We start from the raw sequence: 26,872 nt of genomic DNA, 5'->3' as shown, positions 1-26,872 counted from the left end.
TGACAGTATGGGTGGGTGAGTGTGTGTATGTCTAAATGGCTATATGAGTGAGTGACTGGGTGTGTAAGTGGCTGTATGGGTGACTTAGTGGCTTTATGAGTGGGCGTTAGGTTAAGTGGGTTGGTGTGTGAGTGGCTATATGGGAGAGTGAGTGAGTGTGCGAGTGGCTGTATACATGAGTGAGCGGATGTGTCAGTGCTTGTATGGATGTGTGAATGGGTATGTAAGTGGTTGTGTGCATGTGTGGGTGAGTGTGTGAGTGCTTGTATTGGTGAGTGAGTGGGCTTGTGAGTGGCTGTATAGCTGAATGAGTGGTTGTGTGATTATCTGTATGGGTGAGTGTGTGGTTGTGTGAGTGGCTGAATGGGTGAGTGAGTGATTGTGTTAGTGGCTATATGAGGTAGTTAGTGAGTGTGTGAGTGGCTATATGAATGAGTGAGTTGTTGTGTGACTACTTGTATGGTCTGTGAATGGGTATGTGAGTGGTTATATAGGTGTGTCAGTGGGTGTATGAGAGGTTGTATTGGGGTGTGAGTGGGTGTAAGAGTGGATCTGTGGATGATGTCATCAGAGATGTCATTTGAAATGTCATCAGTGATGTCACTGACCATGTCATGAGTGATGTGATATGCAAAGTCATAGGCAGAGCATTGCAGGGCATAAGTTATAGTTAGCTCAGGTAAATATACCGGCTGATGTCACTGACCATGCCATGAGTGATGTAATATGCAAAGTCATAGGCAGAGCATTGCAGGGCATAAGTTATAGTTAGCTCAGGTAAATATACCGGCTGAATTTCACTGGTTTTGTACGAGTTAAATCTATGCCTAACTATAACGTCCCTGTAACCTTCGTTTTTTCAATGAATTTCTAATTTTTAAATTCTTTTTCCTTATTATAATGTCCCTCTAAACTTTATCTCATTGAATTTCTATGTTTTAAAAAAAAATTGTAGTCTTAACTGTAACCTGTCCCCCAGCGGCGGTCGGCACAGGTAAGGACGTTGAGGCAGTGGGATGGGCATGGCAGGGGGGAAGCCGACAGATGACAGAATAGGTATTATTTATTTATTTAATTTAAGCCTAATCTGTCGTCTGTCGACTTCCCACCTCCCACCCCTCCCCACCGAGATAACATGTGCCGGCCGCCGCTGCTGTCACCTTTGAGAATGTGTGTGTGAGTGGGTGTGTGGGTGGGTCTGTGAGTGCCTGTGGGTGTGTGAGTGGCTGTGTTGGTCTGTGAGTGGGTGTGTTAGTACCTGTGTGAGTGGGTGTATGAGTGCCATTGTGTTTGTGAGTACCTGTGTGGGTCTGTGAGTGGGTCTGTTAGCACCTGTGTGAATGTCCAAGTGGGATGCGTGAGTGCCTGTGTGGTTCTGTGAGTGGGTCTCTGACTGCCTGTGTGGGCTTGTGAGTGCCTGTGTGAGTGCTTGTGTGGCTCTGTTAGTTCCTGTGTGTGTCTGGGTGGGTGTGTGAGTGCCTGTGTTGCTCCGTGTCTGTGAGTGGGTCAGTGAGTACCTGTGTGGGTCTTTGAGTGGATGTGGGAGTGCCTGTGTATGTCTGTGAGTGGTCCTATTCATTTTGGGCATTTACATATTCAGGGTAATTAAAAGGGAGAATCATGGACTCTGCTCTCAACAGGAGATGATGAGAAAGAAGTCACAGTAACCCCAGATCAGATTGTACTCCAATAGAACAACAATATAGTCACCTGCATTTTCAACATGCAATGCAAGAGGAAACAAACTAGCTTTGCTTTCGCAAAGCCCAAGAAGTTAGAATTGTTTGTGCTTTACTGAAGTGGAGCTTCCGCTGGGGACCCTGCTATGTTTAAATTTGTAAGTGCTTCCCATTGAGGTTTAATTTCTGTGAAACGCGCACCAGGGCCTGAATGGAACCTTGTTTTTTCCAAGAAGAGTCCCAATTTTGCTGAAAACGTCTACCCAACTGGAGTACTTTCATTTGTTTACTTAGTAAGTGCTACCTTGTTTGATAAATGTCTCATGCATATTCTGCTCACCGCTGCATAAAGTAACATGAGGTAATGTTTTCAATGACCTTGTGTGCATGCAATTTTGGCAATGTGATTGTTCCTCAGAGATCTTCAACGTGTATTATCATCAAGAGAAGATGACGAGACTACAAAGAGGCGGGTCTTCATCAAACAGGGGTACTTCTTCTTGACTAAATGAAATAAGTGCTTCTTCATTTGGTGGAGATGTCCTCGTATTTTTTTGCATCAATAACACATCACCAAAATCATCTGAAAATGCGCTCTGGCTTTTTGTTAAGCTGTCCATCAATGTGGGAAAAGGGAGAAAACCTTTGCATACTACTAACGAAAATGGGTAGGGGGCCAAGTGGCCTCCCTCCCTGGCATGATTTTGGCCCTGGGGACCCCATCCCCTAGGGCCTGACCACATCTCCCTGGGTGCCCTTGCCCCACCCAGGGTACTCAGTGTGCATGCTGAGGAGTGCAGAGGGAGCCGCAAGGCCAACGCAGTCCCAGCGGGCTCCCTACCTACAGCATTGCTCTCACACAGTAGACAATGATATCCAATCAGAAGAGTTATATGGCTAACATTTCTACTATATTAACCTCATGCAACAATGTTTGCTAAATGTTACCCCAGTATGTGTTGGGAGACATGTCAGTGGATATTTTTACTTTCATAGTTATAAAGGTTGACATCGGACATGGTAAAGCATTTAATATGTTTTCAATTGGGTGCATCCTTCCATGGGGTCAGCAAAGGTTTGTAGCTGCAACACATTTGTAGTCCTTAGACCAGAGAATTCTCATAGATTAACATTGGAGCAAGGCCAGTTGCAACCATAATCACCAACAGGACAGTCAAAAAGCATATAGGGTACCTGAGTACATAAAGCCTGTCATTGTTGCTGCAATGTTCTCGAAAATAATTTTTCTAGAGGTTGGTGACTCTGGTAAGCGGTCTTTCCTGCCACACCTATTGATTCACATTGAGCAGTACCTCTGATCATTTTTGTGTTAGCTCTCCAACTCCTACTGCAATGTGAGGTCGCTTACCTATTGGCCTAAAGGACTCCTACTTCTTTCCTTAAGTAACATTTCTCTTTGTTCTCTGCAACATACAATATATGGCTCAAAGTGTTTCAGTGGTGCCATGCAGTCTGAGCACACTGCTTATTTGTGAAAATCTGATTTTTCTATTACCTCATTGATGGGGGCAGCTGTAGCCCAGAACCTTCAACTAGAAAAGTAACTGAGCTACTTACCTCAAAGTTAGTCTTTTAGGGAAAGCTTATGATCTGTTGACAATGTAATTGAAATTCATTAGGCTTTCGTGTTGTTTCCCTGTGATATGCTTTTAAGAATTTAACACTAACAAAAGCATATGGCGAACATGTTAACTGAAATACCCTTGGCAACTTTCAGCTTGCATGGGATGTGATTGCCAACGTTTTGCTTATTCAGAAAAATGCCCCCACTCAATTTAGGCCTATTTGTGCCTTCCTGAAAGGGACCTTCAAGAACTTTATGGATCACCACAGAAACAATTTTATTTTGTTTTTTTCTGCCTTATCTCCTCAGGAGGACCAATCATGATCTTGCTTAATTTGTTCAAAAGACTCATTGGTCTGGCTGTGAAAAGCAATGACAAAGTATAGGCGGCTGCCCACATTTAACATTGTTTTCATGTAAGGTCATATTACAGTTGACATCTAAAACAACATTATTGTAAACATGGCAAATAAAATATCAGTTTCCCTCTGTGCACAAGGACAAACAATCACATCATTATGGAGAATGGGGAGGGTCTGTAGGTAGACCTCATACCTGGGGGGATAGTGAGCAAGGAGAAACTCACTATATTTTTACAGAGGAGAATGGAAAAGTACAAGACTGATTGGGCTTGTTTTCTGATGTACACAGTGATGGAATGTAGGGACAGAATATTCCCTGTGTTTCTAGAAGTGGTTAGCACTGTCTTGAGTGAACTTAACTGGGACCAAGATGCTGCAGAGCAAGGGAGTAAGGTTTTATCTCTGACTGGAATGGAAGTGAGTTAAGTAGGGATTAATGGGCGACACTTTCATTTGTTTTTCTAGTTAGAAATTGTTGCTCTCGCCAGTCAGTAAATGTAGAGTATCAAATGTGATACACTTCAACATTATTTTAATGATTTGACATATTCTATTTGAGATTTTAGAACTAATTGCCTCACAGCTGCACCCACACTCTGGGATACACATAGAGTTCCTTCTGACTTGGTGCATCCGTCAGGTAAGGCAGAATTCGTGTATCTTAGCACTCATCTGGGACCAGAAAAATGTCTGCCCATACTGCCATGGGTTTTCATGAAATGAAGAGAACTAGCTAAATGTTCAAGAGGAAGTGTGGAACTACCAAACCCATGGTGGACCTGGAGCAGCACATGTATGCTCACCAAAAAGGAGCCCATTTTTCAAGTGTGCATTTAATAGCCCTGAGCTACTGCCTCCATTTTCGTGCCCTAATGAGGCTTATATTCGTTGGGGTTGTCTGTTGATTGCAGCTAAATCATCAAATGTACATTGACTAGAGCCAGATAATGAGACCCTAACTCCATTTTAGGTTACTCCAAAACAATAGCAGAAGTCGTTGTGACCACTGGAATAAAAATCTACAATATTGCACTTCTACGTCTTAATGACATCCTGCTCTCCTTCTCAGGTTGTGGAATCTCAGTCTTAATTTGAGCATGTGTCATCTGAGAAGGAATCATCATATGTGTGTGTGACCCTAGAGATACTGCTTAAGATCCACCATCCTTTTCATTTTTTCCAATTCAAGGGGCTGGCTATCCCACATGTTTTCAACATGTAAACACAGTAAGGAAAAGCTTGCAAAAACGAATAATTCACATGCAAAAACCTGCTAGTGACCACTGTGTCTAAAGTGGATGTCCATAATGTATCACTGTTTTACTGTTCCAGGATGGCCACCATGTTCGGAAACATTCTGTTGGCCCCATTGCTCAATGTAACCTAGAGCCACTATACACTTTAAAATTTGAAAATGGCCACCCAATATATTTTTTGAGCGGCTTTCTTGGATTAGTATTGTGTTAATGTGTCATTACTTTTACAGATCCAAGATGGACAACATTTTAAAACAATTATATATTATATACAATACCATTGCAAGATGACCACCAGGTGCTATGTTTAATTTTATTTTTGTATTTCATTCATATACCTGTCAATTGTACGTGGTATATTTTATTTTCTCTACTTTCATTCTTTTAATTTATGTTAAATAAGCCTGTGGTAGATTGTTTTTCTGTATAACTTCAGATTGATAGGTGGGAGAATGCAAGAATAAGTCAGTGGGTGGAAAGTGGATGAATGAGTTGCATTTCAGGCGAATGGAAGGCAAAATGTAGAGCAAAATTAGGACAAAACATGAACATTTTTGGAAACTGGAGAGCTTTCAATTCTTTTTTTGATTAAGATAGACAGGAGATGGTGTGCAGGAAGGAGGAAGAGAGTTTCAAAGTTTTGTTTTGTTGCCATATATTGGCACTAAGACAGAAGACGCAAACTTCTCTCTGCAAAGAGCCATTGTCGCCATTTTCATCAAAATGCAACCAAAGGAGCAAAATGCAACCTCCAGTGAAAACTAGCAGATGCCTATTACTTATTTATGGACTTAATGGTTTTGTAAAGTGCTCTTGTTTGGACAAAGCAACCAAAGGCACACTTTAGAGCATTTTACTGAAACGCGTCACCAAGGGAATATGAATCATAAATACTAACTCACTAAATAAGTGAGGAGGACAGAATACGAAATTATTTTTGTGGAATTAAAAGATAGGAGGAAGCCACACCACAACAGCAATCACAGGCAGTATAAGGAGGCTATGTCAGTTCAAAGGAAATCCCTGGAGGATAGAAGGTGCAAAAGGGCAACCTCATTGTACCACAAATAACGTGCAATAGCAGCTGAAGCCACACCATGCACACAATATTTCAACTTTAACGCCTCTTTATAGTATCAGCCATTCATAAGCAAAAACAAGCTTGGCATGGATGAGGAGAACACAAGTCTTAAGGGTAGAACTACTGCAACCACAGCTACAGCAGCTAAAACACTGCCTTGCAAGATAACACTGCATTTATGAAGTGTGTTGGACATGACAGCCCGGAACATCTTTTATTACATGCTGACTTGGGGAATTGGGGTCTGGCATTTGTTTACCTTGCTAATTACTGTTTTTTCTGAACCTGACTCTGTTTTAAGGCAAGAGCAGAACTCTGTTTAACCTTCCTTTCTAGAGCAGAAGTCATACAATTTAATGCTGTCACAAGATGCAAATCGTGCATGCTCTGTTTTTTCCTCGAGCTTTTACCCCTAGTCTGTAGCTGGTGCTAATCATCTGACCTAAACACGCTGTAAAGGGTAATAATGTGTATTTAACATTTTGCATGATTTTGGTTTCACATTATCAGCCGGGCAGCTCCTTCATTCGAGCGGAGGAGCGTTGCCCCATAAGCCCTGAACTAAGGGCCTCATTATGATTGCGGTGAATCCGCATACTCCGTGCCGGCGGAAGCCACCGCCGGCCCGGAGTATGCGGATTCACCGCCGCATCCACATAGAACACCCACCGCCAGATTAGGATGGCGGTGGGATTGCGGTTGGACCAGCGGCGGACGGCAGGTCCTTCCGCCATTGATCCGCGGGGTGGGGAGGGCTATTTGGTGACGGTGTCTGCAAGACACCGTCAGCCAAATTAGGATTTGCACGGAGACATGCTTTTCTGTGGGGACTTTTCCGCCGTGGAAAAGCATGTGGACTTTGGCTTTTGGGGGCCCGTTGCGGGCCCCCAGGGTGTCGGGGGGGTGCACATGGGGGGTACCTATGGTACCCCCCAACATTTACATGCTCAAAGCGGCAGGCACCGCGCGGTGCCTGCCGCTTTGTGCATGTAAATGTAATACATGCATTTTTAACATTGCGGTGGGTGCTGCTTGAAGCAGCACCCGCCGCAATGTTATTAATACAGGATGTGACCGCCAGGGTGGCGGTCACATCGTAATTTGCACGGAGGGACCGCCGCTGAGGTCTGTCCGCCATCCTAATCTGCCCCTAAGTGTCAGGATGGGGCAGGGCTAGTGCTGCCAAGTGGCAGCAGCAGGGAGCTTTGCGCCTAAAAATGTGGCCAGCCTGACATTCACATTTTAAAATTCCCTACCCTAGCTGTGACAGCTGGGTCAGAGAAAGCACAGGCCACCAGAGCTCAAATGAGTGCTGAGAGAGTCTGCTCTATCCAATGTTTGTACTACTCTCATGCTTTGAGAGCAGCGCCAGAATTGGGGAGTGCAGTTTTCTGGTGCAGAGTTTCCAGGAGAAGAGGACACCTAAGGGAGGACAAAGTCGCGTGGCAAGTAAGAAAGGTAAGTACATTTGTTTTTGTGCCTTACCACCCTTGGTACTAGTTAGCTGCCACTGCTTATCAGCCAAATTGCTAAATATGGGTCTACCACACTTGTGCATAGAAAAATTGCTCTGCCATGCTCTCGCGCCTGCATTAAACAAGTGAGACTAAATAGGCATCCCTTTAGTATGGCATATGGTGGGAGAGTTCATACCCATTGTCAGTATAACTTCAGGCTGGCATATAAAACGTTTTACCATCTTCATTGATTTGAAACTAACCCTGTATCATCACATTAGTAATCCCGACTATAAACTGGGTGTGAGAAATCGGGGTACTAGTTGAGGGAGGTAAGTAACCTCCTCAAGTACTACCCACAATCCTTGTCAGAGTGAACCCTTAAAGTAACTAAATTAACCTGAACTCAATCTCCTGGTAACTATGGCACAGAGCACACAGGCTTAATTTACAGGCAATGTTAAGAACTAAAATGACACTGTGTTTATTTTGCTTCTCTAACACGTGTTTAGTGATGGTGCTGCCACTGCCCTTGCAGAATCCCTTCACAATCAGGGGTAGTAGCACATTTTCCTTAATTTAAACTGAACACACTAGGTGGTACAAGGCCCCTCCTGTTGAGGAAAATCTAGGCTAGCACTTTGGAAGCACCAATGTTCTTACTGGTTAAAAATGCAACCATGGAACTGAGTCACAAAAAGTATTATGAGTACAAGAAATAATACTACAGGAGTAATCCTTAACATACTCTTACATGCCTTTGCGAATGGGCCATGAAAAGTCTCACTATTAATATAAAGAGGGTACAGTCCTTATTCCATTCTATTTGTGCTAACTGAAAATGAATATTCCCTGAATATTTTTCAATTGTAAATTGAAAAAACTCATACTTCTCGTGAATAATCATGATTTGAAGTCCTCTTATCACACGCACATTTTGCTCACTTTTATAATGTGATGCTAAAGGGGTCGGGGGGATAGACTAACACTGCAGACAAGCATGCCACCTTAGTTCAAAGAGACCATTTTAGCAACTAGACCACTGTTCAGCTCTGTCATAAAAGTGTTTAATATTATTGGTCCCTTAATTTATGATTGTTGATTATTAGCCAGTTATTCATATAACCTTAGTTTGGATTGTTTAAAAAAATAAAGATCATTGCTATAACTTCGGGAAAAATATTTTCTAATAACAACATTCTTAATTTAAATTCTTTATTTCCTTAGATCTATTTTTGTATGTTGATGTCATTACACATAAACACTTCACATTCACTCCACATGCATTTCTTTAGAAAACTGCTTTACTGCTCAAGCCAAGCTAAGAAAAGCAAGCTAATGATACCATTAGGGATAAGCTAGTTTACCTTGGTTGGCCCTTCTGTGTATGCACTGTGGGAGTTTAGTCAAAAATAGGTCTGAACTAAACGTTTTATTAGCGGCGTGCAATCTTGCATAACCGTAAAGTTAGCTAGACTTCTGGTATATCATGTAATTTGGTTTTTAAACCACCTGGGGCCCGATGTAGGTAAATCCCATTTACCGATTTTGAAATACCGAATTTTACCGATTCGGTATTTCAAAATCGGTAAATGGGATGTAGGTCCCAACATCTGGATTCGTTACCGAATCCTTAACAATTCTTTAATTACCGATTCGGTAAATACCGAATCGGTAATGCCCATTCATTCCTATGGGCTTTGAAGCCCATAGGAATGATTAGGCATTACCGATTCGGTATTTACCGAATCGGTAATTAAAGAATTCACAAGGGTGCAGGGGGTGTCACTTTGACACCCTCTAGCACCCCCAAAACGGGCATGTGTGCAATGTGGCACACAGACATGCCCTAAGGGCACGTCTGTCTGTCACATGGCACATGTGTACATGCACAGATGTGCATGTACACAGGAATCGGTTTTTTACCATGGATTTGTATTCCATGGTAAAATACCGATTCTGTAAGCCATGTGCTGATGGAACATAGGCTACCTACATTGCATTTTCGGTAATTTTACCGAATTGTTATCATTACCGAATCGGTAAATATTACCGAATCGGTAATGATAACGAATCGGTAAAATTACCGAAAATGTGCCCCTACATCTCGATAGCCCTTTACCGATCGGAAACGGCCGAAAATCGGTATTTTCGGCCGATTCCGATCGGTAAAGGGCTACCTACATCGGGCCCCTAGTCTTTATTGCATAATTTTCTCATGAGCGATGATAAAGATCAATTCAAAATGGTCAGGCGATTTAGTTGATGTTTCCTAAGTTAAATTTGCCCGGCGTTAAACGCCTCTAATACCATACGAAGTTATCCAATAAAGAGGCAGGCGCTGGAGACAGGAAGACAGGAAACAAGTTTTATTCCGACGGATCAGAACACGTCAGATCGGACAACAAGGTATCGTCTCGAGGTGCTCTCTCAACCTCCCTGAGACCTGGTCTTTTATACACTGGTTCAAGACATGTGAACGCTCTTTATTACAACAAAGACATTGTGAAGTATGAGGATGACATCCCCGGCACCCCCCAGTTCCGGCCCCCTCCAACACATGACAACAGTAGAGGCCCTTACCCCTCATACAATGGGAGGGGGCTATCACGCAGCTGAGTGTTCTGCCGATTCCTTTGGAATGTGTGCGCCTGATCGAATCTCAGGGGGTGGGGAGGTCATGATCAATAGTGGCTCCTTTCAAGAGAGGCGGGTGCATACAGTAGTGGGCAATAAACTGTATCCTCAGGCTAAGGGATGACCAGCGGTTCGTGCAGGCAATCGGGCTCAGAGGAAGGGGTCATCAAAGGAGGGGTATTCATGGACGGAAAGAAGGTGTTGGTCAGGCGCGGGGTGTGATTCTCAGAGACAGAGTCATGCAGGAGGGGAGAGCTTATGACTTGTGCATGTGAGAGCGGGGACAGCCAGGGTGCGTGGGGGAGGCTCGCAAGGTTCAGGGAAGTGCGCTGACGGGTGATCGTGAACAGGGAGACCATGGTACCTAAAATGGCTGTCGTGTGTGTCCATACGTGAGTCTGCAAGATGGCGTAGATGATGTTCAGTACACAAACTAAAATTCCACAGTCCTCCCTTTTAACATGTCTCGCCAGCTTGTCAGTTTGGATCGATCCCCATGAGACCCCGTACCTCTATCTCGTATAGGGGACTCATGTGCTCAGTTTTAAAGTCCAAAGTCTTAGGGTACATACAGTTGGAAATGAGTGCACACAAAGATGGTAAACATTGAATACCTAAGCAACACCCACACAGTATCATGATTGGTATCAATATAAACGTGAACAATCTCCATCCCCAGTCCTTCAAAGTGTCCCAGAACCAGCCTCCAAGCGACCATCCTTCCTGCTCCTGGTGAACCTCTGAGGACAGTCTGTGAAGGTGTTCGATTGCCTTGTAGACTGAAGGCGAGTTATCTGGCACGTAGGTGCAACAGCTGGAGCCGATGATGCGGCATGCACCTCCACGGTCGGCCAGAACCACATCTAGAACAAGGCGATTTTGAAGGGCCACCAGGCGGACTGCCTGAAGCTCAGCCGTGTTGTTAGCAAGGATGCCAGCGGTGATGTTAATGGTTGTTTCTACTGCCTGTGTCAGGTGTCGGATAGCGCGGCTATTTGCCGTTGGGCCCCACAGAGGAACAAGTCCCTTTGCCGCATCCAGGAACTGTGCTCCGGTGGAGTCGGCTTGTCCAATGTCTCCGGCGCGCTTTTGCCGGTGATGGTAGGCTGGGGTCACGTATGTGGGAGGAAGAATGAAGGCGATGTAGCACGTACCCCTCCAGCCTTTTGGGAGCCAAGTATAAGCTTTGGTGCCACAAACAAAGTACATATTCGGGGAAGCAACAAAGGAAGGAGGATCAACTGAGACCAGTGTTCTGGTGGTGCGGCAGGAACTGTGACCCACCAGCTGTGTTCCCTGGCCTTCAAGACACACGAGTCCTGTGACATTGATGACAGACAGAGCCACGGTCAGGGTGGCAGCTGTTTGCTTCCGTAGGTGGGAGAAGGTGGGTCTGGCTGGATTGTGGAGTACTTGCATTTCGACTCTTTCTTTGGCAGGAATGTTCATAAGGAAGGCGGAACCTGAGACCGCAGGACAAATGGGGGCAGACGTTCTTCCTGTTTTGTTCAGCCAGAACCCATAGTAGAAGTGTGACACTGTCTGACCAGAAGCGGCGTTGTCCTTGTTGCTCTCCTGCAAGAGGATCAGCCAGGCGAGGCAGGAGCCGTGAACTGAGAAAGGAGAAGGGATGAAAGGTATGGAGTGTTCAGTGGCATGCGGGAGCAACCCGCAGATCCAGCAGTTCGTGGCATTTGTAGCAAGGTTGTGCTGGTGCAGCAGTTGCACGAAGGAATTGTTCCAGAACTCCCTACGCCTCTCTCGGAGCTGAGGCGAAAGGGAGATCAAATGATGCTCTTTCACGGTGATTGGCTGTACGGTGGCCAGCAATGTCTGGTGAGCGGGTGTGCTGTCCTCCAAGATCCAGAAGGAGGTCATGAGGAGGAGGCAAAAGAGGAAAAGGATGAAGTAGGCGATTGTCTTTGATTGGTGCAAATTGTCAGTCTTTGGGTTCCTGTAGTGGGTATTTCCGGTTGCTTCCGACGTCTTCTTATCTGGCGCTTCCATCATCTTCTTATCTGGCGCTTCCATCATCTTCATCTTCAAGGTGCTCGGTAGTGGGCAGGACCACAGACTTTGTTTAGTTTCTCTCTGGGTAACCCTTGGTTGCTTTGGGTCACCGTTCTGAGATTTTTAACTTAGTCAGTGGCCTACTTAGCCGAAGCTCCCTCCTTTCGACGCAGGAAATACCCTTCTCGGGATGGCACAGTGGGGTCAGAGTGTTTTGCAAGTTCAAGTGCCTCGGTATCAGGATAACAGTTCAGTGATGGTCGGTCTTTGTTCAGGAGCTCTTCCTGGGTTCTGACGTTGTCTGTCGTGGCCAGTGTCGAGGAGACCTTCTTGCAGTGGTGTGCGTGCAGCCAGTGCTTTTTCCCCTCCACTCGAAGAGCCGTCCGAGTGGTGATCAGTACTTGCCAGGGGCCCGTCCACCGGGGTTCCAGACTCTTTGCCCGTTGAAAATTCCGGACTAGGACATACTCTCCCGGTTGGATATCGTGACCGGGACCCCTGGAAGCATCGGGGATGGCCTGCTGCACCTGTTGATGAATGACAGACAACGTTTTAGTTAACTTGTATAAATAATCTGACAGCAGGACATCGGGGACGTCGTGAATGGAGGTCGGCTTGGGGGCAGTCCAGAGGTTCATCGGTCGCCCAAACACAACCTCGTAGGGGGTCAAGTGGTGCTTAGTGGGAGTGGAGCGCATCGATAGTAATGCCAGTGGGAGGGCATCTGGCCACTTAAGTCCTGTGGTGGCCACTATCTTTGACAGTTTCAGTTTCAGTGTAGCGTTGTGTCGCTCAACCAGGCCAGCGGATTGGGGGTGGAAGACCGCATGGAACCTCTGTTTTACCCCAAACCCCTTCAGGATTAGTTGGATAACTTCAGCTATGAAGTGGGGGCCATTGTCACTCCATAAAATTCGACAAAGGCCGTAGCGAGGGAAAAACTCTTTCAGTAGTACTTTGGCAGTAGTCATGGCAGTGTTATCTCGGGTCAGATAGGCCTCCACCCATTTGCTGAAGGCACATACAATGACTAATGCGTACTTCAAGCCTTGGCACCTTTCTAGCTGGATGTAATCCATCTGGAGGACCTCAAAGGGGTGGTCGGGGATCCCAAACCCTCCCCGGGGTCCTACAGTTCCTTTCCCGGGGTTGTGTTGTAGGCAAATAAGACACTGCTGGACCAGGCGTTTGGCCGCGTCGGGGATCTTGTTGTTGTGCCAGACTTTGGAAATGAGTTCAATCATGGGGGCAGAACCTATGTGTGCAGGGGAGTGTGCCATTGTCAGTATGGGGATCAAGTATGCATCAGGCAGCAACCATTTGTTCGTGTCTTTTGTCCGCCAGCAGCCTTCATCGTCCCTTAGACCCACCCGTGCCCACTCAGTCAGTTCGTGAGGTGTGCTGGCCGACTGGATGTCCTTAATCGTTTCCCTAGCGTCAGTCCATTTTTCTGCTTGTGACCTAGTCACATACATGCGTGTCATTGCCCTATTCTCAGCTGTGGTTCGGGCAGTGATGTCGGCCAGTGCGTTTCCCTGTCCAACTAAGTCCGTCACCTTCTTGTGTGCCTGGCATTTGATTACTGCTAATCGTTTGGGGAGAAGAACTGCTTCAATTAGGGCGGAGACTAGATCTCCATGAAGGATGGGCGTGCCGTGGGACGTCAGGAATCCCCTTTCCCTCCACAAGAGCCCAAAATGATGAACCACCCCGAAGGCATACTGGCTGTCTGTGTAAATGTTCGCCGTGGTTCCTGCTGCTATGATACATGCTCGTGTGAGGGCAATTAGCTCTGCTGCCTGTGCGGATCGTTGTGTGATGCGAGCTGTCTCAACTACTGTTCGAGCTGTCGTCACCGCATAGGCAGCAGAAGTGGTGCCGTCTGGGAGTTTGATACAAGAGCCATCTACCCATAGTTCTCCATCAGGGTCTGTAAAAGCAACGTCTCGGAGGTCAATTCTACTCCTGGTCTGTTCGTCCGTGAGGGTCACACAGTCGTGTATAGGGGGCACATCGGGGTCATTTTCAGGCAAGGGCAGCAGTGTAGCAGGATTCAATGTCGTGCATCTCTTCAGGGTGATGTGGGGTGCAAGTAGAGTCAATTCGTACCCTGTCAGTCGTGCACTAGTCAGGTGTTGAGTCTTGGTCTGGTTTAAAAGGGTGTCGACTGCATGGGGTACTAATACCGTGAGAGAGTTCAAAAGTACAATTCCCTCACTCTGGCGGATAGAGACAGCAGCAGCGGCTACTGCTCGAAGGCAGGCAGGTAGAGCTCTGGCGACTGGATCAAGAGTGGCAGAGAAATAGGCACAAGGGCGTTGTTTGGGGCTGATGGGCTGAGTTAGAACAGACAATGCGCATCCCTCCCTTTCGTGAGTGAAGAGGGAGAAGGGCTTGGAGTAATCTGGTGTTCCTAGAACGGGTGCCGAGCAAAGGGCATCCCGCAGCTCCTTAAAGGACGTTTGGAATTCGGGGGTCCAAGGGAGTGGGAAAGGGACATCTTTGGCCAACAGGGAAAGTAGGGGTTTTATGATGAGACTGAAATTCGGTAACCATTGTCGACAGAAAGAGGTAAGGCCCACTAATGAACAGACTTGTTTCTGTGTTTTGGGAATGGGGGTGTCTAGGATGGTTTGGATTCGGTCGGCCGTAAGTTTCCTCCCTTCTTTGGACAGGAGATGGCCTAGGTATGTTACTTGGGGCTGGCAGAACTGCAGTTTCTTTTTGGAGACTTTGTGGCCATTCTCCGCAAGAAAGTGCAAGAGTTGGATAGTGGCTGTGATTGCAAGCGGAGTGGTGTCGGCCGCCAAAAGGATATCATCGACATATTGGATCAACACCACTCCATCTGGTAGCTGGACGGCGTCCAGCTGTCTTTTGAGGGCCTGGCTGTAAATGCTGGGACTTTCAGTGTAGCCCTGGGGGGCTCTACAAAATCGGTATGAACGGTTTTTTAAAGTGAAGCCAAAGAGATAGCGGCTGTCTGGATGGATGGGGATAGAGAAAAATGCATTTTTAAGATCAATAACGGTGAAGGTGGTGGCGGTGGACGGGATGAGAGTCAGAATGGTGGCGATGTCTGAGACTACGGGGTACTGTGGTACCACCACTTTGTTGACTTCTCGCAGGTCGATGATGAAGCGGTATGCTTTCTCATCTCCCTCACCTTGCTTTTTAACAATGGGCAGGATAGGGCTATTGCAGACATTACTAACCACTTCCTCTACCACTCCTGCATCTACCAAGGACTGAATAATCGCTACCAATGCCTTCTCGCCTTCGGGCGATATCCGGTACTGTGGGAGTTTCGGGAGTATTGCATCTGGTCGAACAGTTATGTGTACGGGATCGATCATCATTCGTCCTACATCCGAGTCGTTTCTGGCCCATAGGTACAGGGGTAGGGTATCGAGCGAGGATAGGTCAGCATCTGTTATGGCGTACATATGTCATGTGGGGTAGGGTCTGGACATGCTTGGATTGTCGTACAGGATGACTCGGACTCCATCCGGGGAACACCTAATAGTGGCTCGGAAATGTTTCAGTAAATCAATACCCATAATGGCGTCAGGGGAGTTGGAGGAGAGCAGAAATGTTGTGTCAGTGGGATTGTTTCCTAGGTCAAAGGAGATAGGTTCAGACAGGGGGTTGGTGGAGGGCGTTCCATCGAAACCTATCGATGTAATGTGTGAGCCAGACAAGGGTGCCCTTGGAATCAGTCGCTTTGATAATACACTACGTGTCGCTCCAGTGTCTACCAAAAATGGAGACTTTGTACCCAGGACCTTAGCAGTGACGTAAGGACCTTGCTGGTCAACACAGAGCTCGACTGGATCCCTCCCTTGCCCCTGGCCGTCCTATGCAAATGTTTCAGTATTGTTGCCGTCGGACTGTTGGCACTGATTCTGTCGGGGGCGGTCAAATATGTTTGGTCTGCCAGGTCGGTCATTGGTGGTGTCGTGGGTCTGCCCTCGCCCCTCCCCTCCAGTTTTGGGGCCATTTGTCATGTCCCTTGTCTCTTTATTTTTAATCATTTCCCGAAGGGCCAGGCATTGAGACTTCCAATGTCCAAATTCTTTACAAAATGCACACTGGTTCTCATCGAGGTCAGTTCGTGGAGCACCGGGTGTGGGGTTGCGGTCTCTAGTGGGTGGATTCCTTGGGGCATTCGACTGGTAGTTCCCCCTATACCGTTCCCTTCCTGTAGTCACTCCCTGTAATTGAGCAATCATCACTCGTTCCTTTAAGTCCTTTTTCTTTTTCTCATTCGCCCTCTCGTTCTCGTTCTTTTGGTGTTCGTAATACTGAGCCATCTGAAGGATAGCTGCAGGTTTGGAGGCTCCCCAACTACTCTCGCTCGTCTGTAACTTTTGGGAGACCTCTTGCGATAGCCCCTTTAAGTAGTTTTGCACGAATAGGTGTTGTCCGGTTGCGGTGGTCATGTCTTGGCCACTGTAGTCGGAGAACACTGTTTCAAATCGGGAGAAATATTCTGATACGTCTTCCTGGGGTTTCTGACGGCAAGCCGTGACTACCGACCAGTCTACCTTCTTCTCTGGGATCAATGTCTTTAGTTTCTGCACTATTTTGTCTGGGAGTTCCAGTATGTCTTTTACAGGTTTCTTTCCGGGTTCTCGCTGCCCATCTAGTTCATTGAGTTGTTTCCAGGTGTGTCCGAACAGATCCGTGTGGTCGGCTTTCCGGATTTGCTTCCACACATCGGCCGGCAGACACAACCCGAAAAACAAATCAATGTCCGATAGAGTCATTATAGTTGAGCCCAAGGCTGTGCCTAGTTCGGTATAAAATGCTGTAGGGTTCTTTCTTAAATCGGGCAGGGTTTGCCTAAAAGTTAAAATATCTTGCCGATCCCATGGTTGGTAAACCCAATTATACACAACCCTCCCCTTTGCATCTGCGTGGTTGATATCATCGTTTGTTCCCTGACCTATTGGGGGAACCCAGTAGGGGGCGGCTTCTCTGATAGGCATCATAGTGTTGGCTGCTTCTAATGAGGGCTCAATCGTCTCAGGGACTGTGATCTTGACCTCTGGTTTCTGTTCCGCGAGGTGGCGGAAGACCTCAAGCGTTTGCATGAAGAGGTCCGTCACATCGCTCTCAGTCCCATCTCCAACATCGACCCTTCTATATAGAGTCGTCAGTTTTGTAGGACCCTTATTCTGGTACCTATCCTCATATGCGTTCAGGGTGTGGTAGCTGAACCGCAGAATGAAATGCCGTCTATGACTACCGGCATGTGAGTTGTGCATATTCATCGTATATTCTTCGCTCTCCTTCCGTTCTACCAGTGTTTTTGCTATCTTGTCGATTCCATCCCGCTCATCTTTGCTCAACCTATTTGGTCTGGCTGTTAGCTGTTTGTCAGTCTCGAGTTCATTTGGTGTTGTTACCAATGCGGCCGGTGCAAAGGCCTTAAGAGTCGGGGCACTAGCGCTAGGGTTACCCTCGACTGCACTCTGAACTGGTGAGTGTTGTGCTAGAGGCTGGCAGGGAGCATAAGGAGGGGGAATGTAGATAATTGGAAGACCGAGCAGTAACTCGTCATTTGCCCGCTGTTTGGAGGGCATCTCCGGGTAGAGTGTAGGGGGGGTCCTGACAGGGCATTGGCCTGCCAGTCCTGATTCTTGTGTTTGTTTAACTTCCTCTCTTCTTCTTATTTCTTCATCTAGTTCTTTTGCGGCCAGATGGGCTGCTTTTCGTAACTCTTTCACTATTTTTGCTTCTTCTCTTTTCCTTCGCTGTTCTGCTTCTTTGCGCCACATGCCAATACTATCGAGCATAGTGGGCGTTGCCTTATTTATTTTTACAGCTGCTTCTAACGTTTTTATTTTATTTTCATCAAAAGAACCTATCAGTGGCCACTGACTTTCGGGATTCTTTTTTGTATATTTATGCCATAACTTACTATAAGCTATAGCGACTAGTCCTTGCTTAGTAAACATGTCCTTATTAGGGGTGCCTTCCAATGGAGCTGGATGGTTCATCTCTAATAAGCGGTCCGGGTTGACCCAACTACTAACCAATGGGGAGAAGATAGGCATGACGGATTACAATGGGGGGCAAAAGCCTGCACTACCTATCTTTTCACTACTTGCAAAAGACTGGACAGAATATTCTACTCTACGCTGTTTGCAAACAGAGAATACCTCCAGAAGGAACAATTCCAAACAGTCAATGTTTGGATAAACAATCAATCAATGAGGAATGAAATAGGCACGACGGGTTACAATGGGGGCAAAAGCCTGCGTTACCTACCCTTCACTTTCTACAAAGGGAGAGAGAATATTCCTATTCTTCCCCGTTTGTAAGCAGAGAAGATCCTTAAGAGAACCAACTTCGAACAACTCAATGCTCGATTCAAACAATCAATCAATGGGGAGAAAAGTAGGCACGGCAGATTACAATGGGGGACAAAAGTCCGCGTTACCTACCCTTCACTATCTGCAAAGACTAAACAGAGTATGGCGACTCTGTGCTTGTTTGCAAATAGAGAATCTCTCAGAGACAATAAAATGAGTAATACTAGTATTTTCAAACAATCAAAACAATCAATTTCGCAATTTGTCGTGTGTCACGACCTTACCCGGACCGCATGGACAGTTTCTCGTCTTCCGCTTCCAGCGCCCGATCGTCCTCTACTCTCTGTTGCTATCGCGGCACTCCTGGTGGTTCCCAGTCAGGACCGTAGATCACTCGGGAGAGGTCTGCTCGGAATCAGTGAAGTTCAGATGATCGGCTGTCAGACGAGGGTCTATCGGACAGGAGCTCTCCCGATCGTTGCAGTCGTTCACTCTGTCGTCAGGACCTCTCCCACTGGATCCACGTGTCGCTGATGGGCCCCGCGTTTGGGACGCCAATTGATAAAGATCAATTCAAAATGGTCAGGCGATTTAGTTGATGTTTCCTAAGTTAAATTTGCCCGGCGTTAAACGCCTCTAATACCATACGAAGTTATCCAATAAAGAGGCAGGCGCTGGAGACAGGAAGACAGGAAACAAGTTTTATTCCGACGGATCAGAACACGTCAGATCGGACAACAAGGTATCGTCTCGAGGTGCTCTCTCAACCTCTCTGAGACCTGGTCTTTTATACACTGGTTCAAGACATGTGAACGCTCTTTATTACAACAAAGACATTGTGAAGTATGAGGATGACATCCCCGGCACCCCCCCAGTTCCGGCCCCCTCCAACACATGACAACAGTAGAGGCCCTTAGCCCTCATACAATGGGAGGGGGCTATCACGCAGCTGAGTGTTCTGCCGATTCCTTTGGAATGTGTGCGCCTGATCGAATCTCAGGGGGTGGGGAGGTCATGATCAATAGTGGCTCCTTTCAAGAGAGGCGGGTGCATACAGTAGTGGGCAATAAACTGTATCCTCAGGCTAAGGGATGACCAGCGGTTCGTGCAGGCAATCGGGCTCAGAGTAAGGGGTCATCAAAGGAGGGGTATTCATGGACGGAAAGAAGGTGTTGGTCAGGCGCGGGGTGTGATTCTCAGAGACAGAGTCATGCGGGAGGGGAGAGCTTATGCCTTGTGCATGTGAGAGCGGGGACAGCCAGGGTGCGTGGGGGAGGCTCGCAAGGTTCAGGGAAGTGCACTGACGGGTGATCGTGAACAGGGAGACCATGGTACCTAAAATGGCTGTCGTGTGTGTCCATACGTGAGTCTGCAAGATGGCATAGATGATGTTCAGTACACGAACTAAAATTCCACAGTGACTGATTCGAAAAGAAAAATGTATTTCAGGAATTTTGAAACTGAGGCAAGAAATGTTCTACTTTGAGTCTCATGCTGGTATTTTGCATGGCCTTTGTTTGGAAGGTATGCTTTTACAAACACTTTAATCTGAGATACCAGTCAAATTCATTTTCCATATTCCATAATTTTGTATAGGTTTTGTGAAATTTGCCATATTGTCACGTAGTTCGTGGAGTTATGCTACATGGAACTCCGCAAAGTTACAAAAAAACTCAGCAGAGTTCCGCAAGTGGTGGAGTGCAGGGCGAACTGCTGTACGCGCTGGTCTTCCTGCCGCTCGGGTAGAAATTCTATCCGAGTGGCAACTCGCGCTCGCAAACTTACCGTTTGCGAGCACGAGCAGGGAAAAGACTCAGCTGCACTACGGCAAGCAGAGTTTTCTGCACTCCTCGGAGTGCAGAAAACACTGCAAACTCCACGAACGGAGCTGAGTTCACCGCCCAGGCCTAAACTTTTTCCAAATCGCCAACCCCTTGTCAAAACCCTCACCAATAATAATTATAATTACACATCAAGACCGTGATGTCTTTTTCACATAGCCTCATGGTCCCATCAACTATACTACTTTGAATAGATATTCATGAGACTAATAAAAAAATTAATTCCCCATTAAGATAAATTATTCATAATATTAAAGCCAGGGCTACCTAGGAAAGAAAGAGAAGACTCCTTATGCGTGACCTCAGACACTTTGCACAATTGCCTACAAACTCTTCTTCATCAAAAAATAAGCCATCTACAGCAATGGTTAGATTTGTTCATTTTAAGTCCTGTTTGTTGAGCTTTCAACAGTTAATCCAATACAACAAGGCAGTGCCAAAGGTCACAATCTTAAAACATTGTTACATGCAGAAAGCAGCATCAAAATATGTGAGTTGTACACCACAACGTCTTAGGCACAGAACATGTTAAACTATCAAGAGAGTCTCTGGCAGGATGTTTTCAATACTGTATTACTTTATATTAGATGTTCCAGGTCTTATGCAGGGTATCTCAATCATGTCCTAATATATTGCGCAGTATTATGGAAAAACAAAATTAACAAAGAATTGCAGCATCTCATCAGTTCAACTACATTGTGTCTCCATTTTTATAACCTTCTTAATTTTTTATAATTACTTGATACCCATATACCTGACTCAATTAGTTAGGTAAACTGATTTACCTCATAAAATTAGAATTCTCTGGCGTAATAAGCTTAGTCCTGGTGAAAGCCCAGAACACCATCGGGCTATAAAATAGCGCTTAAACATGTTGATGACTTTAAATGGTAAGTAGGAAGGAAGTATGGGGTGAGAGCAGTGACAATAAGACCACTTTCCTGAGAGCAGAAATTGGGGTGAAGCCCAGAATGAGCCTAGAAATAAAGAGTGTACAATAAGGAACCCAAACGTAGAGGTAATGAGAGGAGATCTTGAGATTATACTGATGGAATTATCCATGAAGATTACAATGCATATTTGCTACATCAGAAAAGAGTAAACAAGACATTCAGGAGACATGTGGTGCATTGAAAAACGATTAGTTATGACTACTAGGACTAAAGTGTTAGATGGCACTATGTAGAAATTTGCCAGAGTTAGGTAAATTACTGTATGGGTACCTGAGTGAATGTGAAAGTGGCTGTTTGGGCGAGTGTGTGCTGTGTCAATGACTGTATAGGTGAGTGAGAATATAGGTGAGTGAGTACGTGTTAGTGTGTCTATCTGTATGGGTGAGTAAGTGGCTGTGTGATTGACTGTATGGATGAGTGATTAGATGTGTGAGTAGCTCTCTGGGTGACTGACTCAGTGGGTGAGCGTCTGTATGGGTGTTTGAGTGGATATGTCAATGGCTGTATTAGTGAGTGAATGGGTGTAAGAGTGGCTGTATGGGTGAGTGAATGGATGTGTGTGTAAATTTATGAATCAGTGATTGTTTGTGCAAGTACTGGTATGGGTCTGTGAATGGGTTTGTGAATGGTTGTGTTGGAGTGGGTGCATGAAATATTCTATGGGGTGTTAGTGGGTGCATCAGTGATATTGTGGATGATATCATCGGTGATGTCAATTGAGATGGCATTAGTGATGTCATTGAACATGTCATAAGTGATGTAATATGTGAGGTCATAAGCCATGCATTGAACGGGGGCACGAGTTATAGTTAGATCAGCTAAGTATAACAGCTGAATTTCACTGGTTTTGTACAAGTGAAACATGAGCCTAACTATAGGTCCCTGTAACCATTGTTTTTTTCACAGAATTTCTATGGTTTTTTAACTAGTAGTCGCGTTTGAGGTGGTGGAGAGAGGGGGCTTGGCCCCCACATAGCTCTCAGTAAGCCCTCTGTCTGTGACATACTGGAGGTTACAGAAGGGGTTCCTGGCCCCAAGGACCCTCAGTCTCCTAAGAGACTTTGGCCCCCAGCCAGCAGTGCACCAGGAGGGGCATTTGCAGAGTGGTAGAAAAAGAGGCCTCTCAGCAATTCCACTGTGTGGGAATTACTGGAGGTAACAGGAGGGGTAGTTGGCCCCAGAGAACCCTCAGCAGCCAAGGGGACTTAATCCCCCCAACCAGCAGTGCAGCAGGAGGTACGTTTGCATAGTGCTGGAGAAAGGGGGTGTGGTTTCCAAAGACCTCTCATCAATCTCACATTGTGGGACTTACAGGAGTTAACAGGAAAGGTGGTTGGCTCCCCCAAGGACCCTCTGGAGCCAAGGGAGCTTCATTTCACAACCAGCTGTGCCCCAGGAGGCGTGTTTGCAGAGTGGTGGATAAAGGGGGTGTGGCCTCAGAAGTACTCTCAGCAATCCCACCATTTGGGACTTACTTGAGATAACAAGAGTGCTTGTTGGCCCCCAAGAACCCACAGCATTCAAGGGGACTTCATCTCCCAACAAGCAGTGTGCCAGAAGGCATTTTTGCAGTATGGTGGGAAAAGGGTCGTGGCCTCTAAGCATCTCTCAGCAATCCCGCTTTGTGGGACGTACTGGAGGCAACATGAGGGTTTGTGGGCCCCCAAGGACCCTCAGCAGTCAAGGGGACTTTATACCCCAAGAAGCAGTGCGCCAGGAGGCACGTTTGTAGAGTGGTGGAGAAAGGGCATGGGGCATCCGGTGAGTTGCCAGCATTATTTTAGGTTTATTTTCTTACGGTAGGGGAGCTACATGGCACCCCCTTCCCTAGGCTTCTGGGACCCCATCCCATGGGGACTGGCCTTTTCTTCTTTTTTAGGCAAAAGGGAGAAGGGCTGAGCGGGTCCCCTCTCAGACCAATTTCGGAATCAGGGACCCGATCCCACGAGGGCCATCCTTTTATTAATTTATTTTTAAATAATGGAAGGTGGCCGTACCCACCCCCCTCCCGGGACGATGTCGAACCTGGGGACCCCATGCCCTGGAATCCGGCCTATAGTGTGGGTGCCCTGGTCCCAACCAGTGCATCCACTTTGTACAGATGTGAACTGCAGGGAGCACCTCAAGGCCCCCGCGGTCCCTGCCGGCTCCCCATGCCCTGCGGTGGTTTTTTTTAGGTGACGAGGGAAATTTTAGGGTTTAGGGTGGGTTTGGGATTTTGGGTGGCAAGGGTATTCTTAGGGTTTAAAGTGCGTATGGCTTTTTGGGTGCCATGGGTATATTTAGGGTTTAGGGTAGGCATGGGTTTTTGGGCGCAAAGGTTTTTTCGAGGGTTTAGGAGGGGTATGGGTTTTGGGTGAGAAGGATATTTTTAAGGGTTAGAGTTGGTGTGCGTTTTTGGGTGGGACAGATAATGTTATGGTTTAGGATGGGGAAGAGTGGCAAGGGTAATTTAATGGCTTAGGGAGGGTATGGTTTTTTGGGTAACAGGGTATTTGTAGGGTGGTATGGGGTTTTTGGTAGCAAGGGTAATTTAATAATTTAGAGAGGGTATCGGGTTTTGGGTGTCATTGGTGATTTAATGGTTTAGGGATGGTATGGGTTTTTGGGTAGCAAGGGCATTTTAATGTGGGGATGGGTTTTTGGGTGGCAAGGGTATTTTTAGTGTTTAGGGTGAGTGTGGCTAATTGGGTGTTAAGGGTGTATGCATATGTTTGTGTGTGTGTGTGTGTGTGTGTGTGTTTATATAATTCACTGAAAAACCCACAGGTTTCAGGGACGTTATAGTTAGTTGGACATTTCACTCGTACAAAACCAGAGAAATTCGGCCATTATAGTTTGTTGAGCTAACTATAATTTGCGCTACCCGCAATGCACTGCTGATGATGTCACATATTACATCATTCATGACATGGTCAGTGACATCACTGATGACATCTCAAATGATATCACTGATGACATCATCCACGTGATAATATGATGCACCTCCTCACATGCTAATAAAACCTTTGATACACCCACTCTAAAATACAGAATACAATTTCGAAACCATAGACACACCAGTACCAGTTACTATATACCCACTCACTGATTTCTAGGTCTATACACACATCCACTCATTCACCCATACAGTCACTCATACATGCAGTCACTCATCAATACAGCACTATTATATGGACTCGTACACCTATACAGACACTCACACACCGCCACTCACCCATAGAGATACTCACACACCTAGTCAGTCATGCAAAGAATCAATCACACTCCTGTTTACTCACCTGAATGAATGAAGGGAATTTTATACCATGGAACTTAGCCCAAGGGCATCAAGGCGCCAAACAGGTCATCCAATCTGTAATTCTCATTGTGTAACATTACTGATATGCCTCCACAAATAGCCAAGTTTTTAATGCTTTACGAAACAGCGCATGGGAGGATTGTCCTGCAAGTTCAGGGGGAAGCGAGTTCCAAAGCCTAGGAGCTAACGTAGAGAAAGCTCTACCTCCTCATGTCGCTTTTATAAATCTAGGAACCACAAGAAGATTTTTTTGGGAAGAGCGGAGAACTCTACTGGGGGAATAGGAGTGGAAGAGGGACCTAATACCCTCTGGGCCAGTGCCGTACAGAGCCCCATGAGCGAGTCAAAGGATCTTAAAAGAGATCCTAGACTGGATGGGCAGCCAATGCAGGTTTCTTCTGGCCAACGATGCTGAGGAAAGCCTGGGGAGATTAAGGACCATCTTAGCCGCTGCATTCTGGACTATCTGCAAGCGGTCGATAAGGCTTTTATTAATACACGCACAAAGTGCGTTGCAGTAGTCCAGTCTTGAGGAAACTAGTGCCACGGTGGCTTGTTTCCGAGCATTGGGGCAGAGATAGTTAGCGATTTTTCTGAGGACCTTGATGATACCGCAGCAGGTGGAAACAGTCCTGCTGACCTGACGGTCAAAAGAAAGTGAGGTATCTATCAGTACCCCTAAGTTCCATGCAAATTGACAGGGGAGGGGACAGTCCCCAAGGGAAGCTGGCCACCAGTCATTTGACCAGATGTCCTGATTACCCCCGAAGATCAAGACCTCCGTCTTTTATCCATTTAACTTCAGGAAGTTCTGGGTCATCCATTGTGATACCGCCTCCATACAGTTCCTGAAGTTCAGGGCAGATTCCCTCACAGACTGTGCGAGAGAGACCATGATTTGGGTGTCGTCAGCATTCGACAACACCTCGAGCCCAAAAGATCTCAATACCATGGCAAGTGGGGCCACATATATATTAAACAGTGTGGGGCTAAGAGAGGAGCCCTGGGGAACCCCACACTGCACAGGGTTCGGGGGAGAAAGAAACTCACCCAACTTCACCCTTTGTTCTCTCTGATCAAGAAAGGAGGCCAGAAGGCTCAGAGCTGGACCTCCGACCCGTATCTCCCTGAGACGGGTGACCAGGATAGAGGGAGACAGGGTATCGAAGGCTGCCATGAGGTCAAGCAGGACCAAGAGGGTAGTGTAGCCTTTGTCGACCTTCGAGCGGATGTTATTGATGACCACGGTGAGGGCAGATTCGGTGCTGTGGGATCGCCTAAGGCCATGTTGTGACGCATCTAGGAGGATGGAGGCATCAAGAAAAGAACTAAGGTGGCGGTTAAGATGTGATTCCAGCATTTTTGCAGGGGCAATACAGGGCAATAACCTATACAGTTATACACACACCACCTCACGTATTTATAGAGATACTAATACATACTTACTCTTTTCTACAATCACTGACACAAGCACACACTCATCCATACAGCCACTCTCACAATCACTCACTCTCACATAAAGTTATTTACATACTTCAACACTCAAATATACTGCCTTTCACATTTGTAGTTACTCACACATCTACCACTCAGACATCCATTCACTCACCAACACACCCATACACACACTCACGCACCCATACAGCCCTTTACAGATGTACTCTTGAACCCATACATCCAGTGAATGACCCACTCACACATCTATGCACAAAGTCACACACCCCCACCCACCCACACAGACACTCAGACAACCCATCAATAACCCATATAGACACTCATGTAGCTACTAACCAACTCAGGGAGCCTCTCACTTACCAACTGACAGAATAATACAGATATCCACACAGTTTAATCACTAACCCATGCATTCAGTAAGACATGGTTAATCACTTATTTATACAGTCAGTCACACATCTACTAAGTCATCCATTCAGACACTTATACACCCACTCATTCTTCAATATACCTTGGAGTATATATATATATATATATATATATATATATATATATATATATATATATATATATATATATATATTCATACAAAGGAAGCGGCACAACCAGAGAGTTTTTGAAGCCTTTTAATCAGCGCTTCACCCCACCAACGCGTTTCAGCCACACAAGGCTTTGCTCACGGTCCTATATATATATATATATATATATTTATATTATAAAACACTTTTAAACTTTACAGAAACACACATTTGAGATGTCATCAGTGATGTCACTGACCATGTCTTGAATGATGTAATATGTGATGTCATCAGCAGTGCATTGCGGTTGTGCGAGTTATTGTTAGCTCAACTAACTATAACAACTGAATTTCTCTGGTTTTGTACAAGTGAAATGACCAACTAACTAACTATAACATCCGTGAAACCTGTGGTTTT

Source organism: Lissotriton helveticus, chromosome 8 (assembly GCF_964261635.1).
Source record: "Lissotriton helveticus chromosome 8, aLisHel1.1, whole genome shotgun sequence".
Taxonomy (NCBI): domain Eukaryota; kingdom Metazoa; phylum Chordata; class Amphibia; order Caudata; family Salamandridae; genus Lissotriton; species Lissotriton helveticus.
The sequence above is the reverse complement of the archived record's forward strand: the minus strand, read 5'-3'. Positions refer to the sequence as shown.